This window comes from Arachis stenosperma, chromosome 4, assembly GCF_014773155.1.
Source record: "Arachis stenosperma cultivar V10309 chromosome 4, arast.V10309.gnm1.PFL2, whole genome shotgun sequence".
NCBI classification, from domain to species: Eukaryota; Viridiplantae; Streptophyta; class Magnoliopsida; order Fabales; family Fabaceae; genus Arachis; species Arachis stenosperma.
Genome location: NC_080380.1, coordinates 50,358,806 through 50,368,116, shown reverse-complemented (window position 1 = coordinate 50,368,116; position 9,311 = coordinate 50,358,806). Strand labels below are relative to the sequence as shown.

Below are 9,311 nucleotides of genomic sequence, written 5' to 3'. Positions count from 1 at the left end.
CAGGAGTGTACATAGTCGAACACATTTAACCTCCAGTTTGAGGTCAAACTGGAGGTTAAACTTGGAAATGAAGAAAGCAACCCCTGGAGGCAATTAGGATCGAACACGTTTAACCTCCAGTTTGAGGTCAAACTGGAGGTTAAACTTGGAAATGAAGAACACACCCTGGAGGAGAAAAACTATCGAACACGTTTAACCTCCAGTTTGAGGTCAAACTGGAGGTTAAACGTGGAACTCTTCTGGTGCCTCTCTTGCTTCTGGCGTTTAACCTCCAGTTTGAGGTCAAACTGGAGGTTAAACGTGGAATGCTTCTTGGTGAGAAAAGAAAGTGTCGAACACGTTTAACCTCCAGTTTGAGGTTAAACTGGAGGTTAAACGTGGAAATGCTTTTGTGCCTCCCTTAGTTCAATTCTCATTCTGGCGTTTAACCTCCAGTTTGAGGTCAAACTAGAGGTTAAACGTGGAATGCTCCTTAGTGCCCTCTCTCATTCTGGCGTTTAACTTCCAGTTTGAGGTCAAACTGGAGGTTAAACGCCAGTTACAGCAATTCCTCTCTTCTCATGATTTTGGCGTTTAAGCTCTAGTTTAACCTTAAACTGGAGCTTAAACGTCCTATTTGATATTCAAGCTTCCTTTATTGATTTTGTTGCTTCCTTGCCTAGCCTCTTCTTCCCTGAAATCATCCAAACAATTGCATCAAAGTCTTGCAAAATTTCATGAGAATTCATCCATTCATAGCATTCAAGTAATATCACTAAAAACTCATGGAATTTGCATCAAAATCATAATATTTTGGATGGTTCATTGCTTTGTTGTTCATTTAACCATTCTTGGTTACTTTAAGCTCAAGAAAATGCATAAAACAACTAAAACTAACAGAAAAATGCTAGTGAAACTAGCCTAAGATGCCTTGGCATCAATGACCCAGTACACTTGCTGGTTAAGTTGAACGGAGTTGTGTCCACACATAGCCAAGAGCCATAATAATGATTCCATACAATAACAAAGAGTACTACACTGATGTGATCACAATTTCGTCCACCACTCTTCTTGACTCTGAACTAAGAGAAGCTCTTTGTGCTCACTCTCTTTTGTCACAGAGGGATGGCCATGTGCCTTAAACACAAGGTAGTCCCCATTCAATTGAAGGACTAATTCACCTCTGTTGACATCTATCACAGCTCCTGCTGTGGCTAGGAAAGGTCTTCCAAGGATGATACACTCATCCTCTTCCTTCCTAGTGTCTAAGATTATGAAATCAGCAGGGATGTAAAGGCCTTCAACCTTTACTAACACGACCTCTACTACTCCATAAGCTTGTCTTAATGACTTGTCTCCCAATTGTAATGAGAACAAGGCAGGTTATACCTCAATGATCCCCAGCTTCTCCATTACAGAGAGTGGCATAAGATTTACTCTTGACCCCAGATTACACAGAGCTTTTTCAAAGGTCATGGTGCCTATGGTACAAGGTGTTAGGAATTTGCCAGGATCTTGTTTCTTTTGAGGTAAAATTTGCTGAATCCAGGTATCTAGTTCAATAATGAGCAAGGGAGGTTCATTTTCCCAAATCTCATTACCAAACAACTTGGCATTCAGCTTCATGATAGCTCCTAAATATTGAGCAACTTGCTCTTCAGTCACATCTTCATCCTCTTCAGAGGAAGAATAGTCTTCAGAGCTCATGAATGGCAAAAGGAGATTTAATGGAATCTCTATGGTCTCTATATGAGCCTCAGATTCCTTTGGATCCTTAATAGGAAATTCCTTCTTGCTTGAGAGACGTCCCAGGAGGTCTTCCTCACTAGGATTTTCGTCCTTCTCCTCCCTTGTGCATTCGGCCATATTGATTACATCATTGGCTTTGCACTCTCCTTTTGGATTCTCTTCTGTATTGCTTGGGAGAATACTGGGAGGAGTTTCAATGACTTTCTTACTCAGCTGGCCCACTTGTGCCTCCAGATTTCTGATGGAGGATCTTGTTTCACTCATGAAACTGAAAGTGGCTTTTGACAGATCAGAGACTAGATTGGCTAAATTAGAAGTGCTTTATTCAGAATTCTCTGTCTGTTGCTGAGAAGATGATGGAAAAGGCTTGCTATTGCTCAGCCTATTGTGTCCACCATTGTTAAAGCCTTGTTGAGGCTTCTGTTGATCCTTCCATGAGAAATTTGGATGATTTCTCCATGATGAATTATAGGTGTTTCCATAAGGTTCACCCATGTAATTTACCTCTGCTATTACAGGGTTCTCAGGATCATAAGCTTCTTCAGAAGCTGCCTCTTTAGTACTGTTGGATGCATTTTGCCATCCATTCAGACTTTGAGAAATCATGTTAACTTGTTGAGTCAACACTTTGTTCTGAGCCAATATGGCATTCAGAGCATCAATTTCAAGAACTCCCTTCCTCTGAGGCGTCCCATTATTCATGGAATTCCTCTCAGAAGTGTACATGAATTGGTTATTTGCAACCATGTCAATGAATTCTTGAGCTTCTGCAGGTGTTTTCTTTAGGTGAATGGATCCACCTGCAGAATGGTCCAGTGACATTTTTGAAAATTCAGATAGACCATAATAGAATATATCTAATATGGTCCATTCTGAAAACATGTCAGATGGACACCTTTTGGTCAACTGCTTGTATCTTTCCCAAGCTTCATAGAGGGATTCACCATCTTTTTGTTTGAAGGTCTGAACATCCACTCTAAGCTTGCTCAGCTTTTGAGGAGGAAAGAATTTATCCAAGAAGGCTGTGACCAGCTTATCCCAGGAGTCTAGGCTATCCTTAGGTTGTGAATCCAACCATATTCTAGCTCTGTCTCTTACAGCAAAAGGGAAAAGCATGAATCTGTAGACTTCAGGATCAACTCCATTCGTCTTAACAGTTTCACAAATCTGCAAGAATTCAGTTAAAAACTGGTAAGGATCTTCATATGGAAGTCCATAAAACTTGCAGTTCTGTTGCATTAAAGCAACTAGTTAAGGCTTAAGCTCAAAATTATTGGCTCCAATGGCAGGAATGGAGATGCTTCTTCCATCAAATTTGGACGTTGGCTTTGTGAACTCACCAAGCATTCTCCTTGCATTATTGTTGTTGGGTTCGGCTGCCATCTCCTTCTCTTGTTCTAATATTTCTGAAAGGTTACCTTTAGATTGTTGTAATTTAGCTTCTCTTAGTTTCCTCTTCAGAGTCCTTTCAGGTTCAGGATCAATTTCAACAAGAGTGCCTTTTTCCTTGTTCCTGCTCATATGAAAGAGAAGAAAATAAGAAAAGAAGAGGAATCCTCTATGTCACAGTATAGAGATTCCTTTATGTTAGTAGAAGAAGAAAGGGGAGAAGAGTGAAGAAGAATGGGTTCGGATTTTTAGATGAAGAGAGGTGAAGAGAAGTGTTAGTAAATAAATAATTAAATAGAAGAGGAGAAGGGATAGAGAAATTCGAAAATTAATTTATGAAAAGGGGTTAGTAATTTCGAAAATTACAGATAAGATATAATCAAAATTAAAATTTAAAACAAAAAGAATTTTTGAAAAAGAGATGAGATATTTTCGAAAATTAGAGAGGGAAAAGTAGTTAGGTGGTTTTGAAAAAGATAAGAAACAAACACAAAGTCAAAGAGTTAGTTGAAAAAGATATTAAAATCAAATTTGAAAAGATAAGAAGATAAGAAGTTAGATAAGATATTTGAAATCAAATTTTTGAAAAAGATAAAATTTTGAAAAAGATAAGATATAAAAGATATGATAAGATATGTTTGAAAAAGATTTAATTTTTAAATTAAAATTAATTACTAACAAGAAACTAAAAGATAAGATTCTAGAACTTAAAGATTGAACCTTTCTTAACAAGAAAGTAACAAACTTCAAATTTTTGAATCAATCACATTAATTGTTAGTGAATTTTCAAAAATATGATATAAAGATAAGAAAAAGATTTTGAAAATATTTTGAAAAAGATTTTTGAAATTTTCGAAAAATAGAAAAAAAATGAAAAAGATATAATTTTTGAAAAAGATTTTGAAAAGATAAGATTTTTAAAATTGAAAATTTGACTTGACTTGTAAGAAACAACTAATTTTAAAAATTTTTTTGACCAAGTCAACCCAAAATTTCGAAAATTTGGAGAAAAAAAAAGGAAAAGATATATTTTTGACTTTTGAATTTTTAATTATGAGAGATAAAAACATAAACATGACCCAAAACATGAAAATTTTGGATCAAAACACAAGATGCATGCAAGAACACTATGAATGTCAAGATGAACACCAAGAACACTTTGAAGATCATGATGAACATCCAGAACATAATTTTGAAAAAAAAAATTTTTTTTGATGCAAAGAAAACATGCAAGACACCAAACTTAGAAATCTTTAATGCATGGACTCTAACAAACAAAAAATGCATATGAAAAACAACAAACAACACAAAATAAGAAAACATCAAGATCAAACAAGAAGACTTGTCAAGAACAACTTGAAGATCATGAAGAACACCATGAATGTATGAATTTTCGAAAAAATGCAAGAAAAATTTTTAAAACATGCAATTGACACCAAACTTAAAAGTTGACTCAAGACTTAAACAAGAAACACAAAATATTTTTTATTTTTATGATTTTATGATTTTTTTGGATTTTTATTGATTTTTTCAAAAATATTTTTGGAAAAACGAAAAAGAAAAGAAAATTTTGAAAAAGATTTTTGAAAAATTTTGAAAAGAAAATTACCTAATCTGAGCAACAAGATGAACCGTCAGTTGTCCATACTCGAACAATCCCTGGCAACGGCGCCAAAAACTTGGTGGACGGAATTGTGATCCTCAAAGTTGGTCTCTTTGTACTTGTATGAAATTTAAATATTGGCTCTATCAAGAATACCCCAAAGAGATCATGGTATGATGAATTGGGATCTTAATAATCCCTGGTAATGGCACGTGTGATCACAACTCCGTTCAACTAACCAGCAAGTGCACTGGGTCTTCCAAGTAATACCTTACGTGAGTAAGGGTCGATCCCACGGAGATTGTTGGTATGAAGCAAGCTATGGTCACCTTGTAAATCTCAGTTAGGCAGATTAAATGGTTTATGATAAGTTCGAAAATAAATAATAAACAGAAAATAAAAAAGGATAGAAATACTTATGTGAATCAATAGTGGGAATTTCAGATAGGCGTATGGAGATGCTGTGCTCCTCTTGAATCTCTACTTTCTTGTTACATTCATCCAATTTCTTCTTACTCCTTTCCATGGCAAGCTGTATGTAGGGCATCACCGTTGTCAATGGCTACATCCCATCCTCTCAGTGAAAATGGTCATATGCTCTGTCACAGCACGGCTAATCATCTGTCGGTTCTCAATCAGGTTGGAATAGAATCCCTTGATTCTTTTGTGTCTGTGACTAGCGCCCAGCCTTCAGGAGTTTGAAGCTCGTCACAGTCATTCAATCCCGGAATCCTACTCGGAATACCACAGACAAGGTTAGACTTTCCGGATTCCCGGAATCCTACTCGAAATACCACAGACAAGGTTAGACTTTCCGGATTCCCATGAATGCCGCCATCTATCTAGCTTATACCACGAAGATTCTGTTGGGGAATCTAAGAGATATGCGCCCGGCCTAAGGTAGAACGGAAGTGGTTGTCAGTCACGCGCGTTCATAGGTGAGAATGATGATGAGTGTCACGGATCATCACATTCATCAAGTTGAAGTGCAACGAATATCTTAGAATAGGAATAAAAGAGAATTGAATAGAAAATAATAGTAATTGTATTGAAACTTGAGGTACAGCAGAGCTCCACACCCTTAATCTATGGTGTGTAGAAACTCCACCGTTGAAAATACATAAGTGAAAGGTTCAGGCATGGCCGAATGGCCAGCCCCCCAAAACGTGATCAATGACCTCCTAAGATGAAGAATAAAACAAAACTGAGACCAAAGATGTAACGTGGTCAAAAGACACTGAATACAATAGTAAAATGTTCTATTTATACTAAACTAGCTACTAGGGTTTACATGAGTAAGTAATTGATGCATAAATCCACTTCCAGGGCCCACATGGTGTGTGTTTGGGCTGAGCTTGATCTATCCACGAGCTGAGGCTTCTCTTGGAGTTGAACGCCAAGTTATAACGTGTTTTGGGCGTTCAACTCCGGGTCGTGACGTGTTTCTGGCGTTTTACTCCAGACAGCAACATGTACTTGGCGTTGAGCGCCACTTTACGTCATCAATTCCCGAATAAAATATAAACTATTATATATTGCTGGAAAGCTCGGGATGTCTACTTTCCAACGCCGTTGAGAGCGCGCCATTTGGAGTTCTGTAGCTCCAGAAAATCCATTTTGAGTGCAGGGAGGTCAGATTCCAACAACATCAGCAGTCCTTTGTCAGCCTCCTATCAGAGTTTTGCTCAAGTCCCTCAATTTCAGCCAGAAATTACCTGAAATCACAGAAAAACACACAAACTCATAGTAAAGTCCAGAATTGTGAATTTAACATAAAAACTAATAAAAACATCCCTAAAAGTAGCTTGAACTTACTAAAAATTACCTAAAAATAATGCCAAAAAGCGTATAAATTATCCACTCATCAAGTACCAAATTGTTTACTTGAAAAGATCGCGGGTTGGCTTTTTAGTTGTATTCTCGGGCTATAAATTGCTATGTAGCGCAATGACGTAGGGCTACTATATCTCGGATTTCTTCAATAGTGTCTAAATCAATCTGCCGAGCTGTATCTTGTACCCAAGAATCAGTGAATTCCATTTGGAGTGATAATTGAGAGACCTTCAAAGGAATCATGGCTTCAGATCCATATTTCAATCAGAAAGGTGTTTCTTTTGTTGTTGAATGGATGGTGGTGTTGTATCCCCATATGATTTCAGGTATGAGATCAGCCCATAGTCCTTTGACTTCATCTAGTTTTTTCTATAAGGCATGTAAAATGACTTTATTGGCTTCTTCTGCTAAACCGTTTGTTTGCGGGTTCTCCATCGAGGAAAAGTGTTGTGTTATTTTTAAGTTATGCAAAAAAAGAGGTGAATCTTTGATCGGCAAAATGGCGACTATTGTCAGTGATAATGTGTCGAGGTATACCGAATCTACTGATGATATATTTCCGGACAAAGGAAATCATTTGTTGAGATATTATTTTAGCTAAGGGTTGAGCGTCAATCCATTTTGAAAAATAATTAATAGTAACTATTAGAAATTTTACCTGGCTTGGTACTAAAGGGAAAAGGCCGAGGATATTAAGCCCCCATTGGTTAAAAGGCCAACTTACTTCAGAATAATGTAATACCTCACCTGGAATATATGTAATCGGGGAGTGCTTTTGACAATTAGGGCAAGCTTTTACTTTGGCATTGCAATCTTGCTGTAAGGTCAGCCAGAAGAATCCAGCCCTAAGTATTTTGGAGGATAGGTTTCGAGCTCCGACATTTGTTCTACAAATACCTTCATGAGCTTCTGTTATAGCTAGCTCGGCCTCCGATTTGGAAAGACATTTTAACAAAGGACTAGAAAAATCTTGTCTATATAGAGAATTATTGAATAGAGTAAAGAAAGATGCCTGACAACAAAATTTCTGAACATTATCAATGCTTTGTGGGATATTCCCAGTCTTGAGATATTTTATATAAGGCCATCACCAATCTTCTCCCTGAGTGACACTTAAAACCTTGGTTAGATTGATACTTAGTGTGAGCAAGGTAGATTGATAAAGAGAAGAAGTATGTGATTGTGTGCTTGTGAGCTTGGATAAAATGTCAACTCAGTGATTGTGCTCTCTAAGTGTGTGATGAATTTTAAATTTTGAAAAATTAGAAATGGGGGATTTGACAATAGTTAAGTGGTGCATGGAAATTAACTCCGCACAACTGAATCAGCAAGTGCACTAGGTCGTTCAAGTAATACCAGAGGTGAGTCAGGGTCGATCCCATGAGGATTCTTGGTTTGAAGCAAGCTATGGACACCTTGTAAATCTTAGTCAGGCGATTAGAAAAGATGTATGTTGTGAAAATGCATAAAAATTAAATATAGATAAATTTACTTAGTGCTTGTGAATTCAATTATAAGAAGATGGTTGAGGCTTCGGAGATGCTTCATTCTTCTAGATCAACATTTCTTACTGTCTTCTTCAACTGTGAGTGGCTTCTTCCATGGCAGGCTGTAAGTGATCAACGCCGGTTCAATGGCCGCCAATCTTCCTCCTTCAGGCCAAACGCCAGGTTTAGTGTGTGCCCTATCTGAATGAGGGTGAAGCTCCTGCAGTTCATCCCCTTGATGATCCTACTCAAAACGCTACAGACAAGGTCGAATCTTCCAAATCTCTGATAATGTTGCACCTTAGTTCTAGCCTCTACCACAAAGACTCTAATCTCCCCGTGCCTTGGCTGAACTGGTGTTTTGAGAAGTCCCCAACGAAGTCGTGGATTAGCTGTCTAAGAGATGTATAATCAAGCTTGTGGTTCAGTGATCTCCGGTTAAAGACTCACACTGAACCCATGTAGAATGGAGATAACTTGTCATGGTTCATCTCATTCATAAGGCCGAAAAACAAAGATACATCTTAGAATAGAGTCACACACAAATTGAATAGAATAATAATACTCTTATTAATCCATGAAAATCAGCAGAGCTCCTAACCTTAACCTAGGAGGTTTAGTGACTCACACTGATAGAAAAATACAATGAAAGGTTCAAATGGGCAAAGATATGCCAAAGAGCTCCTAAACAGGGGTGATCTTCTCCTTTAAATACTAATATAATAATTAAGGATTATAGAAATATGATAAACTAAGTTGATAGTGCAAAAATCCACTTCTGGAGCCAACTTGGTGAGTGTTTGGGCTGAGCTTTAGTGTCTCCCACGAGCTAGGGTCCCTTAGGAGCATTGAACGCTGGCTAGGGACCCCCTTTTGGGTGTTGGACGCTAGGTAATCCTCTGTGGGCGTTGGACACCAGGAACGGGGTAGGTGGCTGGCGTTGAATGCCAATTTTTGGCCTTCATTTTTGAAGCAAAGTATAAACTATCATATATTTCTGAAAAGCCCTGGATGTTAGCTTCGCATAACCATTGAGAGCATGCCATTTGGATTTCTGTAGCTCCAAAAAATCTCTTTTGAGTCCATGAAAGTTAGATCCTGACAGCATCTGCAGTGCTTTCTCTGTCTCCAAATCAGACTTTTGCTCAAACTCCTCAATTTCAGCTAGAAAATACCAGAAATCACCATAAAATACACAAAATCAATGTAGAATCCAAAAATGTGAATTTCGCACTAAAATCTATGAAAACATAATAAAACTTAAACAGAAC

At 37.5% G+C, this 9,311-nt stretch overlaps 1 non-coding gene across 1 annotated transcript; it reads left to right on the top strand.

Annotated features, from left to right (window-relative positions):
* Window positions 1-2,608: 2,608 nt before the first annotated feature.
* LOC130977621 (small nucleolar RNA R71) lies at window positions 2,609-2,712 on the top strand. The gene has a single exon (XR_009085307.1). It is a non-coding gene; the product is annotated as a small nucleolar RNA R71 (small nucleolar RNA).
* The last annotated feature ends 6,599 nt before the right edge of the window (window positions 2,713-9,311 follow it).